We start from the raw sequence: 24,593 nt of genomic DNA, 5'->3' as shown, positions 1-24,593 counted from the left end.
GGGGGGGGGCGGGGGGGGGGTATTGTGCATTGAACCCAGGGGTACTAGATCCCTGAGCCACATGCCCCTTTTATTTTTTTATTTGGAGACAGGGTCTTGCTGAGTTGCTTAAGCCTCGCTAAGTTAGGCTGGCTTTGAACTTGCAATCCTCCAGCCTCAGCCTCCCAAGCCACTGGGATTAGAGGCATGCACCACCAGCGCCCAGAGACTCAGGCTTTTGAGTGGTACTGGAATAGTTTAGACTTTGTAGGACAACTGAGAACAGAATGAAGGCATTTTGCATGAACCTTGTGAGTCAGGGACAGAATGCTAGGGTTTGCATGTGGTTTGTCCCTCAAGGGTTCATGTGTTGGAGGCTTGGTCACTGGAGTGGTGGTATTGGGAAATGGTAGAACCTTTATGAGGTGGGTCCTGGTTGGAGAGGCTTAGGTCATTTGGAAAGCTGTCCTCAAAAAGAATTAAGGTAGTTCTTGTGAGGCCCCAGAATTGTCTTTCTGATTACCTGTTTCAAGATGTGATTTCTTGAGGCTGGGGTTATATAGCTCATTGGTAGAGCACTTGCCTAGCACATGTGAGGCCCTGGGCTCGATCTTCAGCCCCACATAAAGATAAATAAAATAAAGGTATTGTGTCCATCTACAACTACAAAAAAATAAAATTAAAAACATTAAGAAGATGTGATTTCTTCCTTCTACATGCATTCTGTCATTGTGATGCCATGATGTCATTAGGCCCTCACAAGAGGCTGAACTTATGGGACTGCCTAATCATAGGCTTTAGTCTCCAAAACAGTGAACTAAATGAACCTCTTTTCCTTATATAGTCAGTTTACCTCAGCTATTTTGCTATAGTAATAGAAAACAGGCTAATTTAAAAACTCAATATTTTTAAAAGTCAAGATGTTGGTACTTGTTGAATTGTGAGTTTCTATATTTCATATACATTTTATTTGAAGTGAAACTAATGTGAACTGATATAGAGACCCAGGATGAAAGAGTCAAAATATTTGGCTCTGTCATTTCCTAGCCAGAGATTAGTAAGTGAGTTTTACTAACCAGTCAATTTTTAAGAAAACAAATCGAAAGAAAAATGCAAAGAGACTTTCATTTTCAAGAAAATGAGGTGGACATACTTTTCCTAATCTTCCAATTAAGTACTATAAAAATTTTGGACATTATACATAAACATAAGACTCTGAAGGTGAATATAAGATGGTCGACTGCCTAGGGACTTCAGGACCTGAGGAAAGACATAGTGGTATTATGGGATGAATTACGTTGCCCCAAATTTCTTTTTTTTTTAATATCTTTTTAGTTGTAGATGGACACAATATCTTTATTTTATTTACTTATTTTTTTATGTGGTGCTGAGGATCGAACCCAGTGCCTCACACATGTGAGGCAAGCGCTCTGCTACTGAGCTTGTTACAACTGCAGCCCACATTGCCCCAAAATTCTATGTTTAAGTCTTAATCCCCACAACTTTGGAATGCAACCATATTCAGAGAAAAAGGCTTTAAAAGTGATTAAACTAAAATGAAATCTTCAAGGTGAACTTATGGGACAAATTCAATATGACGTGTCCTTTTAAGAAGAGGAAATTTAGATACCAGAGACGTACACAGATGAAAACCATGTGAGGACACAGCAAGGAAATGGACATCTCAAGCTGGACAGAGGCCTCAAGAGAAACCCACCCTGCTGACATTTTGATCTTAAGACTTCGAAACTCCAGAATGTGAGGAAATAAATTTCTCTTGTTCCCTAGTTTCTGGTATTTTGTTATAGCAACTAGGGGTGCTAATATAAGTGGTAAGTTCCCTGAGTTTTCTTTTTTATTTCCTACATACTAAATTTGGAACTGGAAAAATCAGAGATCCAGGATGTAAATGAACACAGTAAAAAACAAAATTTAACAAAATCTTATTTTTTGTAGCCAAAAGCAAAACTTAAACAATAATGACTCCGTTCCAACCAAACATCATGTATAAAATCTTAAGTGCTATTATCTGCAAACTGCCAGCAAAGTGGGGCCTGGTGACCCTTGCCCAGTTATAAGACGCCTCAGCCCCCTCCCATGCCCCACCATGGTGGTATCAGAAAGGCCAACAGAAGCAGAGGTTAGAAGACCTGAGCTGGATACTCCCTGTGTTACCTACCTGGAGAGCCTGGACTTCTACCGCCAGTCAACAGCACTGGGATGCCCTTTCACCCTTTTAGGGTGGTTTCAGAGCAGGCCTAAGGGAGAGTTGCTTTTGATGATCAGCACTTGCAGTACTCAGCAGTGCTAACAAGGGTGTCTGCCCACGCAAGCCACCTGGAAGGTACCCTTCCCTCCTGCTAGATCTTCAGTGTTCCCCAAACACTGCCTCTGTATCGAACTCTCGGATTCCAGCCCATGGCACTGTTGGGAAGTGGCAGAACCCCTAGTAGGTGGAGCCTAGGGGAAGGGCACTGAGGTTGCACCCTTAAAGCGACTGTTAGGTTCCAGGTCCCTTCTCTTCCTCTCTTTTTGCTTCCCAGCCTCCCTTAGATGAGCAGCTGTGCTCCACGATATGCTCCCTGCCATGACGTGCTGCTTTTCCACAGGCCTAAAAGTAATGGAACCAACCAGCTATTGACTAAAACCTCTCAAACCATGAGCCTGTTAAGCCTTTTCCCTAATTAAGTTGTTTATCTCAGGTATTTTGTCACAGGAGCAGGAAGCTGACTAACAACACATCATCCCAACCTTAATATTATCTGTGGAGGCCTGGTACATAGACTTCCACCCACACTTGCCAATAAAGAGGCCCCACTCTAGAGCTGTGTCAGAGGAGGCTGCTGAAACACAAGATTTAATCAGACCTAGACACAAAATTGAAGTTTCATTCAAGTTACTGCAGAATATCTCAAACTAAATGAGATGAGAGATGTGAGCTCAGAGATGACATGGGTTAAGGATTACCTGACAAATATTTTAAAGGGGTAGGGGGTCTGCCGAGGCTCAGAAGCTGGTAAGTGCTGATTAAAAATATGTGCCTACATTTCTTACAGAAACCCTAGCTCGTTATGACCTGTGGAAACACCGCATTAATTTTCTTTACTTAGTTTATGTTTGCAAAGTTCCTGGTCTTCCTTATGGTCACTGGTACCACCCCAGTAACTGTTCTGTAATAAAGATGTGCAAGATAAGGCACACCTAACCCTGTAGCTCTGGCAGACAGGCCCAGGACACTGCCTACTGACCACAGCCCTTTGCAGGCCCAGCCTGTATCCTACACCTACCCCTAAAGTAGAGGAGGACAAATTTAGCCTTATGACTATACTGGCCAGGAAGGGGCTGACGAATGATGAAGACAAAAAGACCCCCATGCCTTGAAAATGTAACAAGCAACAATTTGGAAGGAAAAGGAAAGATGGGGAAAACACAGGAGGTGTGCTTGAATTGAGCTAGGGACTTAGGCAGAAATCTTACATGTTCAAGGGGTCCAGAGGCCAAGGGAAACAAAACCAACCTAAACACAGGAATTAGAGAGGAAAGGGGGACAGCTCAGTGCCAGTTTGCCAGTTCTCTTTCTCTCTCTCTCGGCAAATGCACAAACCTATGTAAAAACTCTTAATATTACGTAAGTATCTTCTGAGGAGGCAGCAGGTCACTGGAGCTGGATCCCAGACCAAGACCCCACTACTGATTGTGGGTGTGATGTGTTCCACCTGTCAGGCTGTGAGCTCTGAAGACAGGGGATGTGTCAGGGATTCATCACCGTATTCCAGGGGCCTGCACCCAACCAGGGAGCAGACACAGGTGCTGAATGCATGCAGGAATGAACAAACCTAAGATCTGGGGTTGTTTCTCAGGCTTCTCATTTGCAAAACAAGGGCACTTACTTCCTAGGGTTGCTGATTCCTTCATTGATTTACTCAGTAAATGGTAAGTGCCCTCATGCCGGGCTCTTTGCTGGAGGCCTAGAAATATAAACTCAGTGCAAACCAGCCCTGTGGGGATTGAGGGAGGACATGCAGATCGCCGGCATGTGGCCTGAGCTCAGTTCAGAGCAGCTGCTTGGATGGGCCAGTTATGCACAAGTTCTTGTCCCGTGATCCAGGGCAAACCAGAGTAAGGTCTGTGGTTGAGGGGATGTGGGATCCATAATGCTGTGCTTTGGATAAGTGTCCCCAAAGACCCATCTGTTAAAGTCCTCTCCCCCAACATGATGCCACCGGGAGCTGGTAGAAATGAAGAGGTGGGGCCTAGTGGGAAGTCTTTGACCATTGGGACAAGCCCTTAAAGGGGACTGTGGGACCTCAGCCCCTTCCTCTCCCTGTGTCTCTCTTGTACACTGACCATGAGGCTAAAAGGCTTCCTCCACCATGAAGTCCTGCCATGATGTGCTGCCTTGCCACAGCCCCAAAAGGAACAGGGCCACTGGCTGATTCACACTTGATATTAGTAGGCATTCTACCCTACGTCCCTGTGTGGTGGGTTCCTTTGTCTAGTTCCTCTGTCTGCTTTTTCATTTGTAAAACGGACATGGGAGGAAATCCATCCCTAGTTCCCATGGTGAAGATAGACAAGATGGACAAAGGAGTTCTTTCCCACTAGCAGCCTCAGAGAGCTGAAGTGTGGGTCCATGGAGGGAGCAACGGTGATGTTCTTTCAGAGCACTGCCTGAGGCCCCCCTTCTGCTTAGTGGCAGAGCTGGGCTGGGAGCCATTGATTCCAAGCCCAATGCTTGGGCTTCTAAACCATGCACATACCCTCCACAGTTGGTCCCCAACTGTGGCCTTCTCTGGATGTCAGAGAATGCCTGAGCATTTCACAACAGTAAGGGACTCCATGGTCAGGCAAGTCTGGACACCTTGGGTGATCAAGGTGGCAGGACTCCTCAGGCCTCTCATCTGCCTGGGGAGGGGAGCATGTGAAGCTTTCCCAGCCATGGAACTGAGGTAGAGGGGGCTGGGCAGGGTGGAGGCAGGCTCTGTAGCTCACTGTGTGGGCCTCACTTTCCTTGTCCTGGGAAGAAACTTCTATTTGGATAAAGAACCAGCATCCTCCCGGGTGACATGCAGATCTCTGTGCAAATCTCAACTCAGACCCAGACACTGATTTTTGGAACATCAGTATGGGCAGTCACAGACCCTCAGTTTAGGTAGCAAAGATAGACCCCAAGTCTCTGTCCATTTGCCCAGGGCTCTGTCCCTGATTTGCTAGATGACCTTGAACAAAACCCCAGTTTCCACACTATGAAAAGAGGCGATGGGATCCTTAAGTACAAGTCAAGCTGTGGCTCCTGAATCCCTGGTGAGGGACTCTTGGTCTCTCCTGGCTTCCCCTAAGCTACATATCCTGTGTGTGATGTACTGGGGTTATGTGGTATGTGTCAGAACAGAACACTGAATAACTTCCCTACAGAGTGGTCTTCTTTTTTTTTTTTTTTTTAGTTTAGTTTTAGGTAGACACAGTATCTTTATTTTATTCTTTTTATGTGGTGCTGAGAATCGAACCCAGTGCCTCACGCATGCTAGGCGAGCCACATCCCCAGCCCTCATAGTGGTCTTTTAAAAAGACAGGCTTCACCAATAAAATAATGTGGGGGGGAACGACAGGACTTGGAGGGCTCCAGGCCGGCCCAGCTCCTCTGTGCATCCTGTACCTTCCTGTGCTGCTTTTTGCCCTGGTTATTCAGGAAGCCACATGGGTTCACAGACCACAGCCCAACCCACACAGAACCCACCATGATCCAGGAGTCATCCTTAGTCTAAGCACAGAGTCCTGCACAAGCCAAGAAATTTTTCATGCCTTTATTTCATTTTGCATGATAAAGTACCAAGCAAGTCTTTTTTCCCTTATTTCTTTCAAATACAGACAAGTTTTAATGAAGTGGCTGATTATCCTGGAGCCCCCATCCCTAGAGCCATGCCCTTTCAGGTCACCCAGTGGTTGTGAGCTGCACAAGGGCCAAGACCTGGGGGTGTCAGGCTCACTGAGGAAGCCACAGTGCTGGGCACATGCTGGGGGCCAGTGAGTGTTGGCTGCATTGGGAAATGAATGAGTGGATGAATGGATGAATAACTGGATGTCTGGAGCCCAGGAGCAGAATTCCTAAGCACAGGACCCATACAGTAGGCACAGAGCGTGTCCACCTGCCCTTCCGAGTCCTTCACCTGTGACATGGTGTCATGCTGAGTCTTCATCACTCCTCCATAAATACTTCTGAATGTCCTGGGATCACCCAGTAGAAAGGGCTATCCATGGAGGGACTTCAAGATCCTGGACCCTTATGACTACCTGGCAGGTGGCTCCATACAGAGGCCTGACATAGAGCAAGTGTCTCACAAGTTATTTCTTAGTTATTTGCGCAACAACCCATCAGACCAACCAGTTGTTTGTTTGTTTGTTTCACTTAACAGATCGGAAATCCAAGGTCTAGAGCAATTCTGGGGTCCCAGCTAAAAAGGCTGAGCAGGACAAAGACCCTCATCTCTCATTTTGGAGAGAGGGGCCTTCTTAAATGCCTCTCTTCATTGAGGTCTCTCTGGATCTCAAGGGTTCTGGCTGGCCCTTAGGCCTAAACCTCCTAGCTGGGAGCTCTCACTGAACTTGGGGGACAGGGCCAACCCTGCTACCTGGGCTGGGTGTGGGATAAGGAAGGGGTGTATGCCCTCAACTCTCCCAATTCTGGGACCAGCCTCCAAGCAGAAAGAATGGGGCTTCTATCTTGTCAACAGGTCCAAAAGTTCTCGTAGGAACTACAGAGCCCAGAAGTCCCTCCCCTGGCAGCTGGGTGTAGCCTCCTTGTCCACGAGGCCCCAACAGGTCTCTCAGGCTTTAGGTTCAAATCCTGGCTCTGCCCCCTCTGCTGAGCAGAGGGGGCATGTTCTCAAGGCCTCAGTCTCCCCATCAGTGCAACGTGAATGCTTTTCCCACGCCTCCTGGAGTCACTGGAGGACTCGAGAGTGATAAGGCACAGGGAGCACAGAGGTCCTTGCAGGGAAGCAGTGACTCTAGGCTATTCCTGCTGACATCGCCCTGTTGCCAGCACACTGCTGCCACTGGACCCCTATCTTTGGTAGTGGACATTACCTGCAGCTCACCTCCTTAGGCTATACACAGGGTCCCCTCCCTTCCTCTGCCATCTCTGGTTCTTAACACCTGATGGATGAGGGCTGCTGCAGAATGACGGACGAATCCAGAGCAGAGGCTTAAGATAGTCAGGTAGCCTCTATGTGAAAACAACTTCTGGTTATTTGGGGAGTTTTTCTTTTTCTCTCTATAGTTTCTTTTACCAGTATTACCAAAGCATTATCAATATAAAAAAATAATAATCCAAGAACATTTCTTTTCTCTCTAGAACTCCTTCATTTACTTTTATTGTAAATTGACAAGTTACAGTTGCATATTTTTTCAGGATAACAAAGAAATATTATGATTTATGAATATAATGTAGAACAATTAAATCAAGCTAGTTAACACATCTCAAATATTTATCTTGTGGTAAGAGTATTTGAAATTTACTCTCATAAATGTCTCAAATGACAAAATTTCTTTTTTTAAGGCTGACTAGTATTCCATGGTTTTATTTACCACACTTGCTTTATATATTCATCCACTGATGGTCACTTAGGTTGATTATAAAACTTGGCTATTTGAGTAATGGTACAATGAACAGGGGCATGCAAACATCGGTTTGACATACTAATTTCAAACAATTTGGGTAAATACCCAGAAGAGGTGCTGCTGGATCTTATGGCAATTCTATTTTTAGTTCTTTGAGGAACCTCTGTACAGTTTTCTATAATGGCTTATTAATTTTATACTCCCACCAGCAATAAACAAGGGTTTCCTTTGGTCCACATCTTTGTCAGTACTTAGTATTCTTTTTTTTTTTTTAAGTTGTAGTTGGACACAATACCTTTATTTTATTTATTTATTTTTATGTGGTGCTGAGGATCGAACCCAGGGCCTTGCCCATGCTAAGTGAGTGCTCTGCTGCTGAGAGCGCTGTAGAGTTGTTTGAGTTTGTAATATATTCATCAGATGTATGACTTCCAAATACTTCCTCCCAATCCACAGGTGTTTCTTTTCTCAGAGAATCTAAAAAAATGTTTGACCAGGCAAATATCATATAATTTTTTCCATTATGTTTGTTTCCAGTTTTTCAGTTTCAGGTCTTAGATTTAAATAAATAAATGAACACAATATCTTTTTATTTATTTATTTTTATGTGGTGCTGAGGATGGAACCCAGAGCTTCACGTATACAAGACAAGTGCTCTACCACTGAGCTACAATCCCAGCCCTAGATTTAAGTCTTTAATTCATTTTGAGTGGGCTTTTGTATAAGGTGTGAATGAGTCTAATTCTTCTGTATATTGATAACCAGAAACTTGCCCAATGCTAGAGTTGCTCCCTATGGGTCATTTGTCCAACATTTATGAGTGAATATTTTAGCCACTGATGCCTGAGGCAATGGATAATAGTAGGGGCAAATGTTAGGCTAACCAAAAATTGGCAGGAAAAACTAGGGAATCAGATGTACTTAAGATACGCATAGGCCCAGGGACTCAGAAAGATTCTGAAAGACTCTAAGCTCTGGTTGATCTTAAGGCTTTACAGAAGCAGAAGTAAGGCCAAGGGAAAGTTTAACTGTTGAAGGTGTACCCCAACATACAGAGGCCCTCTGCAAAGACTGGGGATTGTTGTGGTTCCAGGCATTTTAGGAAATCTCTGCCCAGGTATTAGCTGACCATTAAGCTATTAGACTTCAGTGGCCAGACATGAAAAAGAACACAGACTTCACAAAATTAGTTCAGAAAAGTCATTAAAGAAACACCAATTACAGCCAGGCACAGTGGCACATGCCTATAATCCCAGTAGCTCAGGAGGCTGAAGCAGGAGAATTACAAGTTCAAAGCCAGCCTTACTGAGGCCCTACACAATTCAGCAAGACCCTTTCTCAAAATTAAAAAAAATAAATAATAATAATAATTAAAAGGCTGGGAATGAGGGTTGAGGCTGAGACTCAGTGGTGGCACACTTGCTTGGCATGGGTGAGGCACTGGGTTCCATTCTCAGCACCAAGTATAAATAAATAAAATAAAGGTCTATCAACAAGTAAAAAATATATACATATTAAAAAAAAAAGGCTGCAGATGTGGTTCAGTGGTTAAGCCTTCCTAGGTTCAATTCCTAGCACCAAAAGAAAAGAAAAAGAAAGAAAGAAAAAGAAACACCAACTACAGAGTCAACTACAATTCCTGGGGAAAGGGAGAGCCCGATTTGCACACATCAACATACAACATACAAAATGTTCAATTTTCAACAAAAATTGCCAAGTATGCAGAGAAACTATGGCTAAAAGTAATCAATAGAAACTGCCCTGAAAAAACATAAGAGCATTATGTTAAGTAAAAGAAGCCAAACTCACAAATTCAAAGAGTGTATGTTTTCTCTCATATATGAAAGCTAGAGAACACAGGAAAAAACACTGCAAGGAAGGATCTTCTGAAAACAGAAGCGAGACTAGTAGAGGAAGGGGACCAGAAGAAGGGAGGAGGGGAGTGAAAAGGGACAATAAAATTAACTTATTAAATCTATTAATTTATTTATTATGTTGTGTTCATGCATAACAGTAAATCCCACTATTATGTATAATGATAATGCACTGAAATTTTTTTAAACTAAAATAGAAAAGGAAAAAAAAAAACTGTCCTTGAGGAAACCCAGATGTTGGACTTACTAGACAAAGCAGTGAAATAATTGATTTTATACATGTTCAAAGATCTGAAATAAAGCATGCATAAAGGAATAAAGGTGACAATTTTGGAGGACATTAGTAAAAACAAAGTATAAAAAAGAATCAAGCAGAAATTCTGAAAGTTGAACCATATAGTAACTAAAATGAAAAATTCACCAGAGGAGCTCAAAAGTAGATTTGAGCAAGCAGAAGGGGAAGAAACAGTGAACTTTAAGATAGTTTAATACAATGTTAATATGTATATAGTATAATAAGTAGTGATACATATTGCTGTATATAATGTAACAATACACATTATGTATTATATAGTACATTTTATTATATATGTAGTAAAAGAAATGACAAGGGAAAGAAAATGATACATTAGAAAATATTGACAACACAAAAGAGGACAGTAAAGAAACTGAACAAAAAAAATTACTCCATGCTAATAAATAGCCAAAGGAAAGCTAGAGTGACTATGTTGATATCAAAGTCTAGCCAAAAGTTGCTGTTTTAACCCTTTTTTAAATGTACAGTAAGGCAGCATTAATTACATTCGTAATATTGTACAACTACCTCCTGTATTTCTAAAACTTTTCTTCACCCCAAAGAGAAATTCTGCAATGATTAAAAAATAATTCCCCATTTCCCTCTCCCCTCTGTCCCTGGTAACCTCTAATCTACTCTGTCTCTATGAATTGGTCTCTTATAAATATTTCATATAAATGAAACTACAGGAAAAATAGAATTTAAGCCAAAATTTATTCATGAAAAGACAAAGGAGGGCACTATACAATGAAAAAAGATGAACAAAATAATTTATAACATGAATACACCTAAAAACAGAGCCCCAACATACATGGAGCAAAACCTGACAGAATCAAAGAGAAATGAACTATAGTAGTTGGAGACTTCAGTCCCTTTTCAATAATGAATACAAGATCAGCAAAGATACTGTTGATTTGAGCAAATTTGTAAACCAACTAGACCTAACATTCCATACATAATGACTGAAAGACTTGTTAAGATGCCACTGGTTCCTAAATTAATCTATAGATTCAATGCAACCCCTGTAACAAATCCCAACTATCTTTTTTTCTTTCTGTGCAGAAATTGAAAAATCATTCCCAAAATTCATATGGGAATGCAAGGGAAACATAATAGCTAAAACAATTTTGTAAAGAATGAAGTTCAAAGTTATTTCCTGATTTCCAAACTTACTTTTTCAAGGCTACAGTAGTCAAGACAGTGTGGTACTGACATGAGGATTAATCGAGAGGAATCTTGCATCCAGACATAAACTTATATGACTATGATTAGTTCGTATTTGACAAAAGTGCCAAGATCAAGGATGTCCCCATGATGACTTCTGGGACAACCATGTGGCCTTTAAGCCACCAATGATTCTCAGGCCTCTCAGAGATTGTTCCATGCTCTGTGAAAGCCCCTCCAAACTCTAATCCCAGGAGTTCTCAGCGCATCTCAGCATGTCAGTTAAATCATACTAAAATAAACACTTGCTTCATGTGAGGTGGACATGCACAGTCCTTCACCTTGAGAAGGGCGGCTGGTCCTTTCCACTAGTGTACAAAATAAATTGAGAATCCTGTGAGTTCTCTAATTGAAACAAGGGAAAAAAACCCACAATGAGTATGCTGTAGTAGAAACAGGATTTTAATATAATAATCAAGTCTAACATTTACTATTTACAACAAATATTGCCCCATGCATATCAGTAAACATTTATTTTGCTTTTCATGCAAATATTTAGTTGCTCTCTAAATCATCATTCCCTCTGAAACCCTCAGTCTCCTGTGGGTAAAGCCCATCTGCATAAAGCCTAGGACGCAGTGGTGAATGGCACTTTCTATGGCATGAGATTCAACACTGGTGCTGTCCTCAAGGGCAGTTAAGGAGTATGGTCCCTAAAAAGGATTCTCTCTTTGCTCCTGGGGAAGTCTGGGCATAGATGGGTGAGACATTCATGAGGAGGGAATCTTTGGTGGAGATGGAGAAAGCAGTCCATAGTAGTAAGAGGAGGGGAGAAGAGCCAGGGAAGTTCCCAGGCCAGTGTCTGAGGGCACCAGGAGAGAACTGCAGCAGGAGTCAGAGCTGCTGGGTGGGGTACTTTGGGTTGCCCATGGGCAGTGAACTACACCTGGAAAGGTCATCCCAGGGCAGTGACTATCACATAGGGAGGTATTAGAAATGTGCAGGGAGGCCAGTACCTGAGGCAGGCAGGATGTCATGCCCATTGGCAGCACTTCTTAGCAACAAGCAGCTAGTCCTCTGGTTCCAGAGGGCAAAAGGCACCTAGGCAGTGAGTGGTCCAGGGAGGCCAGTTCAGCCTGCTGAATAGCAGGGGTTAGTTAAAACCACATCAGGGGAGGATATATATGGGTCAAACTATATTCTGGGCTGCCATGTGGGCAAAAGAAGCGTGCTTAACTTGGTTACTCTAGTCTGAAAGTGTTTGATCATTGGCCAGGCAGACCCCAAGTAGATGTTCTTAGAAGATGCCCTTGGCTATCTTGAGCCACCTTTACCTCAAGCTGGCTCTGTGCTGGACATTTAGCCACTAAGTGAAGGTCTACTTTTTCAAGATGAAATCATAGGTGGTGATAGAGTTCATGGCATAGAACATATTGGTGTCTTTAGGGATCTTAAGCTCTGGTGGGACAGAGACAGAGGGATAGTCAGTGATATTTATGGGGACTGAGTAGGACAACCCCCACTACCCAGAACAGGCCTGGGCAACAGACCTGAAATTCCTTCAATCCAGCTCCAGTACTACCAGGGACCACTCTCAATGGCTCCTGCCTGAGGACAGACTGTGCTGGGATCCTAGACACACCTAACACCTCTTCTTTAACAAAGGTCTTAAACTTGAGCATGTCCCAGCTCAGCCTGGAGCTGATAAGGGCACACTACTACGATATGGATCTGTAGTGTCCCACCAAGGCTCATGTGTTCACAGGAGGGGCTTTGGAGAAGGGATTAGACGGTAAAGGGTCTGACTTCATCAGTGGATTAATCCATTGATAGCGGATGTACTACTAAGTGGTGGTGGAAACTGAAGGCAGGTGGGGCATGATTGGAGGAAGTATGTTGGGGGGGTGGCATGCCCTTGAGACTATATCTTGTTTTGGACCCTTCCCTGCCCCTCCTCGCTCAATTGCGCGCGCTCTCGCGCTCGCTTACTCGTGCGCTCGCTTACTCGTGCGCTCTCTCTCTCTCTCTCTCTCTCTCTCTCGCTCGCTGTCTGTTTTCTGGCTGCTATGAGTTGAATAAAAATTTAAAAATAAAAGAAAGATTTTCAATATGTGAAACTACAAAGGGCCTGAATATGAAAGCCCAAGAAAATATGTCATCTGAGAAATAGTTAAGGTATAAATGAACACAGCTCCCCAGGTTTTAGCCCTAGAGTAAGGCTCTCCAAAAATAAAAAAATAAATTGACCAAGAGATCCAAAGTCCTGTACCCAAGTTCCCCTTTTCCTATAAGGATTCCTCACTCTCCTTCTCACTGCCACAACCACAGTGCTCCCAAGGACTTGCTCCATCCCTTCTCAGAACTGGCTCAGTTACCAAAACTTGTCCGTTGTGTCTCCTAATTACAGCTAAGGAAAAATCTCCCCCCCAAAATTTTTTTAATAAATAAGGAAAACACACAAAACAGAAAAGAAAGGCCAGCCTACACAGATGTTTGTTCCTACAGTATTAATTTTGAGGGTCCCAGCCTACTCCAGTAGCAACACTGTAATCCCAGATTCCTTCAGCTCCCAGCTCCCTGTCTATTCACCAGCTGAGCAATCTCATTTCTATCAAAAGAGGTGCTTCTTTCCTCCATTCAAGGCCATGAATGTATTGCTAACCTACTTACACCTCATGCCACTACTTTCCATTCTAGGCTATTATTGATTTAGTTCAGTCAACAAATATTTACTAAATTCTATTTTATGCCAAGCATTGTCCTAGGCCCTGGAGTTGTTACCATGAACAAAAAAATGACAGGAATACTTTCTCTTATTGATCTATTTTATACCATAGAAGACATCAAGTGCTGAACTAGGGAATATCATGCTAAGTGAAATAAGCCAATCCCAAAAAACCAAAGGCCAAATGTTTTCTCTGATAAGCAGATGCTGATCCCTAGTAGGGTGGTGGGTAGGGAAGATTGAAGGAACTTTGGATTGTGCAGAGGGGAGTGAGAGGAGGGGTAGGGGAGTGGGGATGGGAAGGACGGTAGAATGACAGACATTATTATCCTATATACTTGTATGATTACACTACTGGTATGACTCAGCACCATGTAGGGCCAGAGGAATGAGAAGTTATGCTCCATTTGTGTACAATGTATCACAATGCATCTACTGTCATGTATAACTAATCAAAATAAATTTTTTAAAAGAAAACATCAAGTGCTTGCACATGGCAATAGTAAGCTTTGTTTTGGAATTTTTTGTTTCAGTTTTTTACATATGTGTGTATACTTGTGTGCATACTTGAGTAATGACGTCAAATAAATGTATTCAATATTGTGGACCAAGGCTTAAAAATACACAAACCATGGAGCTGGGGTTGTGGCTCAGTGGTAGAGTGCTTGCCTAGCATGTGTGAGGCACTGATTTTGATTCTCAGCACCACATATAAATAAATGAACAAAATAAGGGCCCATCAATGTCTAAAAATTATTTTTAAAAATATACAAACCAGTGAAATAGAGAATGCAAGGAGTAAGGTAGCATTGAAATACTAGGTAGGATGCTCAAGGAAGGCCTTGAGGAGATGACATTTCAGGAAAGCCTTGAAGGAGGTGTGGGGTGAGCAAGGAAAGCACCTGAGGAAAAGTCATCCAGCAGAAAGAGCAGCAAGGGAGGATGGGCAGGAGAAGAGATAAGAGTTAAATCTGGAGAGGTAACTGGGAGGTGGACCATGTAGGGCCTTGTAAACCACCACTAGGACTTTGGATTATGATATAGCACATTGGTGGGACAGTGGGTGGCATTTTAATAGTCTGTAGATTGAATACTAATAGTATTAATGTTGATTTTCTGATTTTAATTATCATGATTATGTAAAGTATTTTCTTATTTTGAGGAAATGTACTGAAGTATTTAGGGATAAATGAACATGATGTCTACAATTTGCTCTCCATATTTTAGAAACAAAGTATGTTATTCAGACAGTGAGCAAGAATGATAAAGCATATTGTTAATTTGGGTAAAAGGTGTATAGTCTTTTATTGTTTTTGCAACTTTTCTCTTAAATCTGAGGACTAAGTGGATTATAGAGTAGGAAGAAAGACCTTCCACTGGGGCCAACAGCCAGCAGCTTGCTCCTGGTCCTGCCTCTGACAGCTTCTTATTTTGCCCACACCATTCAGGCACTACCACTGCTGCTCGTTGGCATCAGCGTCTCTGTTTGCTTAGAGGCATATGTTTCTGAACCTTAGCCTTAGAATTGGTTTTATATGCCTTTTTAGGATAAAATTTCTATGGGTACATTATTTTAATCTCTAACTCACAGCATATGCTGAACATGCCCTAATTTGGAAATGGAGTCTTTACAGAGGGAAGTTATTATATGTTCAACAGATGGACCCTGATCCAATATAACTGGGAGAAAAGGGGAGAGACTTGGCTACAGAAATACATAAATTTGGCATACGGGAAGATACCCATTTGTAAGCCAAGAACAGATCCTTCCCTCAGAGTCTCTGAACAAACCCTGTCTGCCAAGTGCTTTGGGCTTTTGGTCTCCAGAACAATAATATCTGTGATCTAAACTACTAGTGATTTAAATCTATGGTGATTTCTTATAGAAGCCTTAGAAAACTAATAATCCTTTAACCTGATACAATGAACACAAAGAAGCCCATCCTGACTTAAAGTAGAAATCAGAATTTACCACTATGAACATATAAGAATCATGGACATTGGACTGGGGTAGTAGCTCAGTGGTAGAGTGCTTGCCTAGCATGCATGAGGCACTGGGTTTGATCTTTAGCATCACATAAAAATAAATAAATAAATAAATAAATAAAAGTATTGCATCCATGTACAACTAAAAAAAAAAATTTAAAAGAATCATGGACATTTGTGTTCAAAATTGTTATACTATTTTACTTAAGAAATTAAAACATAATGTGTGTTGGCAGGAGCATGTTCATGTGACTCTATAGTATAATACCCGATAGCTAATTTTTTTTTTTTTTTGTCATAAAAAAGATAGCATTGTACTGAGGGTCAGAAATCCTTAGTTCTGGTACTATCTCTGCTACTGACTACTTTAGGACCTTTAGCAAGTACCATAAATTCTGGCCTCAGTTTCTTATGAGGTATAAAGAGCAAAGGGTTATAGCAGAATAACTATACCCACTTCTATTCTAAGCATTATATATATTAAAAGTAAATTGAGCTAGGCATGGTGGCAAAATAAAAATAAAAAGGGCTGGGATGTGAGTATTAAAGCACCTCTGGGTTCAATCTCCTACCAAAAAAAAAAAAAATCAACTGAAATATGTGATGTGGTTTTTAGCCACACTGGTCATTAATAATGTACTTCTTCCAGGCCAATGTTGAGTTATAACTGAAATTGAAAAGAGCCAAGGATTGAATTTTCTAAATAAAGTTTACCACTATACTAACAATAAAGAAAAAAGATCGGATGTCTCGCTGGCCCCTCACTAAGCAACAGATTTTTTTTTTTTTTTTGTACTACAGATTGAATCCAGGGGCTCTTAACCAATAAGCCACATCACCAGTCCTTTTTATTTTTTATTTTGAGACATGGTCTTACTAAACTGCTTAGGGCCTCACTAAGTTGTTGAAGATGGCTTTGAAATTGTGATTCTTCTGCCTCTGCCTCCAAAGTTGCTGGGATTACAGGTTGTATCACTGTGTCCAGCAACAGGTGCATTTTAATGGAATGGTGGCACCACGCCCAACTGGTAGATAGTTTTACACGGGCAGGGCCTTGTAATATCCTCAATTTATATTATGGGAGGAGTGAGTGATAGTTAACATAAAGCAGTCTCCATCTGGTATACAATGTATGCAGTAACACAGCACATAATATTGACAAACTCATTGTCCCTATTTTCTGCTTCTATAATAAGTTCAAGGTGATTTTTATTTTCTTTTTGAGATTTTCCTGATATTCTTCAATGAACCTGTGTTACTTTTAAAATTGGAAAAGAACATACTCATTGAACAAGTCATGAATTGACTCATCAAGCTACCATACATTCTAAAAACATGAACTAATCTGCAGTCCACAGGATGTGAAATATAAAGATTTTTTTCTAAAACCAAAATAAGCTCTTTGCAATTGGTTTAAGAATATTGGGACATCTCAGAATGCTCACAATTTGTAAATATTCTTTAAAGTACAAAAGATAATAAATACTTTTAGGAGATTTCTGCACTCACTATAAACTAGTAAGGTAAGAAATACAAGATTTTTAAAATATTTTTTAGTTGTAGAGGGACATAATACCTTTGTTTTATTTATTTATTTATTTTTTAATGTGGTGCTGAGGATTGAACCCAGTGCCTCACATGTGCTAGGCAAGTACTCTACCACTGAGCTACAACCTAGTCCCAAGATTTTTTTTTTTCCTTAAGAACAACAACAGGGGGCTGTAGTTGTGGCTCAGTAGTAGATCGCTCGCCTAGCATGTGTGAAGCATTGGCTTCGATCCTCAACACCGCATAAAAAATAAATAAATAAATAAATAAATAAATAAATAAAATATATTGTGTCCATCTACAACTAAAAGACTTTCTTAAAAATAAAAAAAAAAGAACAAAGAAGCCATCCCATGGTCAAGGACATTATGCCTGCCTCCACCATTTCAGAGGAAAAAAAATCCCTGTACAATAACAACTTGAAAAGCAGACGGTGGTGAAACAGAGTGGTTGTGAGGCAGTTGGGGTGTTAGGAGTACATGGACCCTCATCTCCCAGGGACCCCCCAGAAGGTGCTGCTCTGCCTGCCATAGCAACTCATGGACAGCTTTACTCAAGCCAATGCAAGGGAGGAGTGGATGAGGGGAGGAAGGACAAAAGAAAAAAAGGCTCTTTTTGGCTTCAAGTGTGAAAAAGAGTTCTGTGAGAACATCAGTTCTGGAGTAATTCATGGAGCTGCAATCCTAGAATGTAGCGGTTTCTGACTGTGTTTAAGAAACTTTTACAGGTTTGGGATGAACACAAAACCTACTTAACTGGCTCTTTTATTGCAAGTGATTTCAAGTTGCTCATCAAAATAGGAATCTACCCTAAGTTTCTTTGGCAGTAGAGTGAAATAATTTGGGCCATAAAAAAGTAGCATATACTTGGGATTTCTTAGAGATCTTGTGTATGAATATATTTTATACACATACATGCTAAAACACATTATAGATTTTACATATATGTGTACACACACACACACACACACACACACACTCGTGCACACTGTTTACTCCAACTTCATTGTGTTCCTTGGTCCACTGTAGAGAAACTTCAAAAAATCAAAGCATTTTGATTTTTCCTATCACCACTCACCTCAGAAGCAGTGAACAGAAGAGCTAAGTTGGGGGGCAGCAACAATGATTTTCTTCTTCAGTCTTACAGATGATGCTGCTTCCCCTCAATTATAAGGAATAAAATTGGAAGAGACTGAGAAATTAAAGTTGAAAACAGTGGGATAATATGCTGAATAAATTTCCAATTCAGCCCAGTCTGTATATATGTGCTTTAATTGCTTTATCTGAACCTGTCAGGTTAAAGCAAAAATGCTTAAAAATATTCTAAACCCAGTCAAGGAATGATTGCTAATGTTGGGACAACATGATGAATCATTTCAATTAGCACAATAAGGAAGCTAGTTGTAAATACATAATTAGGGCTCTTTGATGAGCAGAAATGAGCTTCAGTAGAAAAGAATGGAGGTTAAAGCAGCAAAGTCTAAGGTTCCATCTAATCTTGGGAGTTAAAGGTCTATGTGAAAGAACACCGTCAACTCCGGAACCAAAGTAAAGAGGATCTTTCCCAAAAGCCAAGAATGGGACAATCTGAACAATGGGAAAGGTAAGAGCTACAATAAACTGAAATTCTTCAAATATTTTTAGATCCATGGCTGATTCTAGGAAAAAAATAATTGGTCACTTTAGGAGGATTATTTTAAAATCCACTGCTTTGAAAACTAGTAAGTATAGTGAGACTCAAACATTGAACTTATGAGACTAAAAATGTTAAGTGAAGGGAAATTTCTTCTTGAAGAAGTATATCAGGGCTGAGGCAGTTGCTCAGTGATACAGCTCTTGCCTCTAACATGTGAGGCACTGGATTCAATCCTCAGCACCACATTAAAAAAAAAAAAAGATATTGTGTCTATCTACAACTAAAAAAAAATATTTTTTAAAAAAGTACCTCTGCTTGTGCTGGGGTTGTGGCTCAGCAGTACAGTACTCACCTAGCAAGTGCGGGGCGCTGGGTTCGATCCTCAACACCACATAAAAATAAAATAAAGATGTTGTGTCCACCAAAAACTAAAAAATAAATATTAAAAAATTCTCTCTCTCTCTCTCTTTAAAAAAATAAATAAATAAGTAAAAGGTATTGTGTCCAACCACAACTAAAAAATATTTTTTAAAAAAAGTACCTCACAAACAACAATAAGTGTTGGCGAGAATGTGGGGGAAAAGATGCACTCATACACTGCTGGTGGGACTGCAAATTGGTGCAGCCAATATGGAAAGCAGATGGAGATTCCTTGGAAATCTGGGAATGGAACCACCATTTGACCCAGCTATCCCTCTCCTTGGACTATACCCAAGGATTTAAAAACAGCATCCTACAGGGACACAGCCACATCAATGTTTACAGCAGCACAATTCACAATAGCTAAACTGTGGAACCAACCTAGATGCCCTTCAGTAGATGAATGGATTAAAAAAATGTAGCATATATACACAATGGAATATTACTCAGCAATAAAGAGAATAAAATCATGGCACTGGGCTAGGGATGTGGCTCAAGCAGTAGCGCGCTCTCCTGGCGTGCATGTGGCCTGGGTTCGATCCTCAGCACCACATACAAATAAAGATGTTGTGTCTGCCGAAAACTAAAAAAAAAAATAAATATTAAAAAATTCTCTCTCTCTCTCTCTCTCTCTCTTTAAAAAAAAAATCATGGCATTTGCAGGTAAATGGATGGCACTAGAGAAGATAATGCTAAGTGAAGTTAGCCAATCCCACAAATGCCAAGTGTTTTCTCTGATATAAGGAGAATGACTCATAGTAGGGTAGGGAGAGGGAGCATGGGAGGAATAGATGAATTCTACATAGGGAAGAGGGCTGGGAGGGAAAGAGAGGGGGCAGGGGATTAGCAAGGATGGTGGAATGTGATAGACATCATTATTCAAAGTACAAGTATGAAGACACGAATTGTTGTCAACATATTTTATATACAACCAGAGATATGAAAAATTGTGCTGTATATATGTAATAAGAATTGTAATGCATTCTGCCATCATTTACTTTTTAAAAATTAATTAAAAATTAAAAATAAATAATCAAAACAGTACCTCAGCTAATAAACAACAATAGAATCATAATATCACCATTTTTTAACTCCTAATGTATTAATGGATCCAAGAAATGATCATCAATCACTGCCAACATCACAAGATTGGACAGATTTTGTACATCTCTTAATGGAATTACATTACCTATGAACTATTCACATGTGTGTATGCATATAAAAATACAAACCAGAGTTTGATCAAATCTTTAAATTTAACTAGTAATTTATAGAAAACATAGACAAAGAGAATGATAAATGAGAACACAGGGATTCAATCAGCAAAACCCAACTGTAAGAAACTCTTCAGGAAAAATGACTCAATGGCTTTAAGAACTGCAAGGAAAAGTAGACAGAGGGGGAACCTTCTGATTGAAGACTTAGGTGAATTCAATTGCAATGTACAGGCCTTCTTAAAATCTGAATCAAACAACCAACTCTGCCAGGCACCCATGATGCACAACTGTAATCCCAGTGGCTCGAGAGGCTGAGGCAGAAGGATTGTGAGTTCAAAGCCAACCTCAGCAACTTAGCAAGATCCTGTCTCTAAATAAAATATAAAAAGGGCTGGGGATGTGGCTCAGTGGTTAAATGCCCCTGAGTTCAGTCTCCAGTATCCAAAAAAAAAAAAAAAAATTAATAAATAATAATAATAATCAACTCTAAAAATGTGTTAAGAAAATCTGGCAAATATAAACACTGATTTGGTATGTAGTAATATTAAGAATTCACTGTTATTTGCTACTCAAGAGGTTGAAGCATGAGGATTACAAGTTCAAGGCAAAAATGGCAATTTACTGAAGTCATGTCTCAAAATTTTTAAAAAGGGCTGCAGATGTAGCTCAGGGATAAAATGCTACCTGGCATAGCCCTGACTTCAATCAATCTCCAGTACTGAAGAACAACAACGAAATAACCTTACCATTATTTGTGTGACAATGCTGTTGTTCTACTTTTCTATGTGTACGTGAATAATTTCTTAGGCTTATTTCAAAATAATATGGAAAATTAGAGGAGTAGTAGATATGGATAGAAGCAAAACAAGCATGGTCACATGCTGTCAATTACTGAAGTTATATGATGAATACACATGGGTGTACATGTTTGTAACTCCTAATGAATTAATGGATCCAAGAAATGATCATCAATCACTGCCAACATCATAAGATGACAGATTTTGTACATCTCTTAATGGAATTCCATTACCTATGAACTATTCGCATGTGTATATGAATATAAAAACACAAACCAAATAGATAGCTATGGCTGGATGAATGGGTAGACAGACAGATAAATGAAAGGATATGGCCATCTCCCTGGCCATGTTACCACAGTGGAGCAAGGGGTCTATATAAGACCAAAACTTTTAGAATGACACTTAAAAGACTCATGTGTAGATGGGCATGGTGGCTCATTCTGTAATCCCAATGGCTCAGGAGGCTGAGGCAAGAGAACTGCAAGTTCAAAGCCAGCCTCAATAACTTAGTGAGGCCCTAAGCAACTTAACAAGACCCTGTATCAAAATTTAAAAGGAGGGGGCTGGAGATATGGTTCTGTGGTTGAACACCCTTGGGTTTAATCCCTGATACCAAAAAAAAAAGACTTATATATAATGAGAACATCACCTAAGAGTACAAAAAGTAGGAGTAAGTCACATAGTGCTTCAAAGGGAGTATGATAAAAATAGAAGCATTTTCAGGAGTGTAGACTGAGCAAAACATTTTTCACCATTCCTGCACTTAATTTTCATGAAAGACATAAGGGTGCTTAAATTGAAGATTCATGGGGTTCATAAAAGGGCGCGCGCACACACACACACACACACAAAACCCTACAACTAACATAATCAACGGTGAAAGACTGCTTTTCTCCAGAGATTAGATCAAGGCAAGAATGTACGCTTACCCTCCCATTCAACACAGTACTGGAAGTGTAAGCCTATGCTATAAAAAAAGACATCCCTATTGAAAAGGAATAAGTACAATTGTCCTTCTTCACAGATTACATGATTAACAATAATAACCTTCAGATACAGGAAAATCTACAAAGCAACAGGACACTGAGTCAACTGATAGGGCCCTCCCACAAGATCACTTTGGCTTCCTTCCTCCATTCTGACCCTTTCTGTCAGTTGAATCAGTTTTTGATCTCCACAAGAAACCAGGTATGATGGTAAAAAAGAAAATCCAAGAGAAAAATCTCCCACAAAAATGTCCTACAACTAATAAGTGAGTTTAGCAAGGTCACAGGATACACATTGTTAAAACCAATTCTGCCCGGAATTCTCACATTTTTGTACATTTTTCCAAGCAGAGAAACCTTCAGATTTTTATGTGAACTATTCAGGATGTTGTACAACTAAAATATATGGTATTACAAATGAGGATAATAGAGATTTTAACAGGTCATGGACATTAGAAGCTTATTTGGTTGGTCCCCAAACAGTCACCACTCAGCTCTAAAAAAAAATGTAACATGTCTTGTTTACTGATATGAAGCCGCTCTTTCTTTCTGCCCCATGGATTCCTCCTTCCTCCTCTATTCTCTCTGTTCTTCTGCTTTAAAAAGTGATTTAGGGAGCTGGGGTTGTGGCTCAGTGGTAGAGTGCTTGCCTAGCACATGCAAGGTGCTTGGTTCGATCCTCAGCACTACATAAAAATAAATAAAATAAAGATACAAAAAAAGTAATTTAGATTTGGGCAGAGGTCTATCTGAAAAGGGAATATAAGCCCATTTGCACCAATATGCAGGAGAACTTGACAAGTAAGGGACTCAAATTTTTATGACTCCGTTGGAAAGACATCTAAGTGACCATCCTACCTGGTTTCTTTTGGGAATGGAAAACTCAAACTCAACTAAGAGGTCAGGAAGGATTCATAGGCAGGAGGGAAGGTAAGTGACCTTGTGGGAGGGCCCTTTCAGTTGATTCTAGGTACTGCTGTTTTGTTGTTTTTCCTATGTCTGGATATAGGAACCTCTAGGTCATATACTTGTACTTCTTTATCCCGTGTCAATGGAAGAGTCAGAATTCTGTTCTTCTGATTTTTTTCTATGTCAAATAGTTAATAGATTAAATTAAGTATTCAGGTAGTGCCTACTACATAAAAGGCAACATACTTGTGCAGATAAAGGGAGAACAAATTCCAATTTTTCCCTAAGGCTACTGAATACTTTCTGCCAAACAATTTATTCACTCTTCTTTAATAGCTTTTGCTACCATGAAAACATTAAAAATTTTTGCAACTCTTAGGAGTCAGTTTTCCAAATTATGGTTTTGAGATTATTTTTCTAGTCTCATAAGGAAGTTACTCATCTTACACACTGCACAAAGTCCAACTTTATGGTCATTTTCTCAAGCCATCTCATTATTGAGAGATTTTTTCCCCCACTTTGGAAAAATCCTTCCCCAAATATTTTGTACACTGTTACAAGTAACAGCAAACCCTGAAGCCCATTGTCTCACTTAGTAAAAGGAATTATTGACTCAATGTGATGGTCTCGGCCCTGTCTTTTTCCTCCTATCAATTTTGTCCTCCGGCTACTTTCTATTATGGTGGCAAATCTGCCAGCAGGAATCAGAGATGTATGTTTCTTCAATTATACCCAAAGTAAAAAAAAAAAAAAAAAAAAAAAAATCATCACTAAGTCAAAACATTAAACAGAAGCCCCAAACCTCACTGCTTGTATACACTGTAGTATGTCATCCCTGAACTAACCAAACACTAGGGCTGCTACACACTGTTAGAAGAGGAAGAGTAGATGATAGAGAGAGCATCCTAAAGCCTCCAGTGGTCATTCTCTCTTCTAGTTGACACTTCCTTTAGCTGATAGATTCAGCTACCATTTATTTGTGCGCTGCCTCTTGGCATTCTTTCGGCCATTTCAAACCACAGGGAAATGAGTCGTTGTTCCAGGTGACCTTATTAATTGCAGTGTAATGGGAAACGCTAATGGAAGGTCAGGATGACAGCAAACTCTTCAGTAGTTAAGCAGGAAGGCTTGTGGGGGGCACAGTAGGAGCTCGGGTGATCCCACAAGCAAATCTTAGTGGGGTGCCTGTGAAGTGGGGTCCCAGGCTTTCTTCTGGTAATCTCCCCTCGCACGGACCCCATCACCAACAGAAAGGAGTCACAGAACTCAGACCTACCGAGTTCGCGACCCGCAGGCCCGGGACCCAGCCGAGTGAAGCGCACACCCGACGGCACCTCGGTTTAGTCGGCCACGCTGGCCCCAGACCCGGCTGCGGAGCCCAGGGAACAGCCTCCGGAGCGGAGAGGCGGAAGCGGAAGCACTGCTGAGGTGTCGC

At 40.7% G+C, this 24,593-nt stretch overlaps 2 long non-coding RNA genes across 2 annotated transcripts in view; both read right to left on the bottom strand.

Annotated features, from left to right (window-relative positions):
• The window catches only part of LOC125618813, a 27,343-nt gene extending 2,755 nt beyond the window's left edge, over nucleotides 1-24,588 (bottom strand). Inside the window, exon 1 of the long non-coding RNA XR_007350179.1 lies at nucleotides 24,435-24,588. This is a non-coding gene — a long non-coding RNA (uncharacterized LOC125618813). The remainder of the gene's footprint in view (nucleotides 1-24,434) is intronic.
• On the bottom strand, nucleotides 9,120-14,022 carry LOC125618814. Its single transcript, XR_007350180.1, has 2 exons — nucleotides 11,949-14,022; nucleotides 9,120-11,337 (listed from the first exon to the last, which is right to left on the bottom strand). It is a non-coding gene; the product is annotated as an uncharacterized LOC125618814 (long non-coding RNA).
• Nucleotides 24,589-24,593: the final 5 nt, after the last annotated feature.

The sequence above is a fragment of the Marmota marmota genome, unplaced genomic scaffold (genome assembly GCF_001458135.2).
Source record: "Marmota marmota marmota unplaced genomic scaffold, marMar, whole genome shotgun sequence".
In the NCBI taxonomy this organism is placed as follows: domain Eukaryota; kingdom Metazoa; phylum Chordata; class Mammalia; order Rodentia; family Sciuridae; genus Marmota; species Marmota marmota.
Note: the sequence above shows the minus strand (reverse complement) of the source record. Positions and strands in the feature narration are given on the sequence as shown.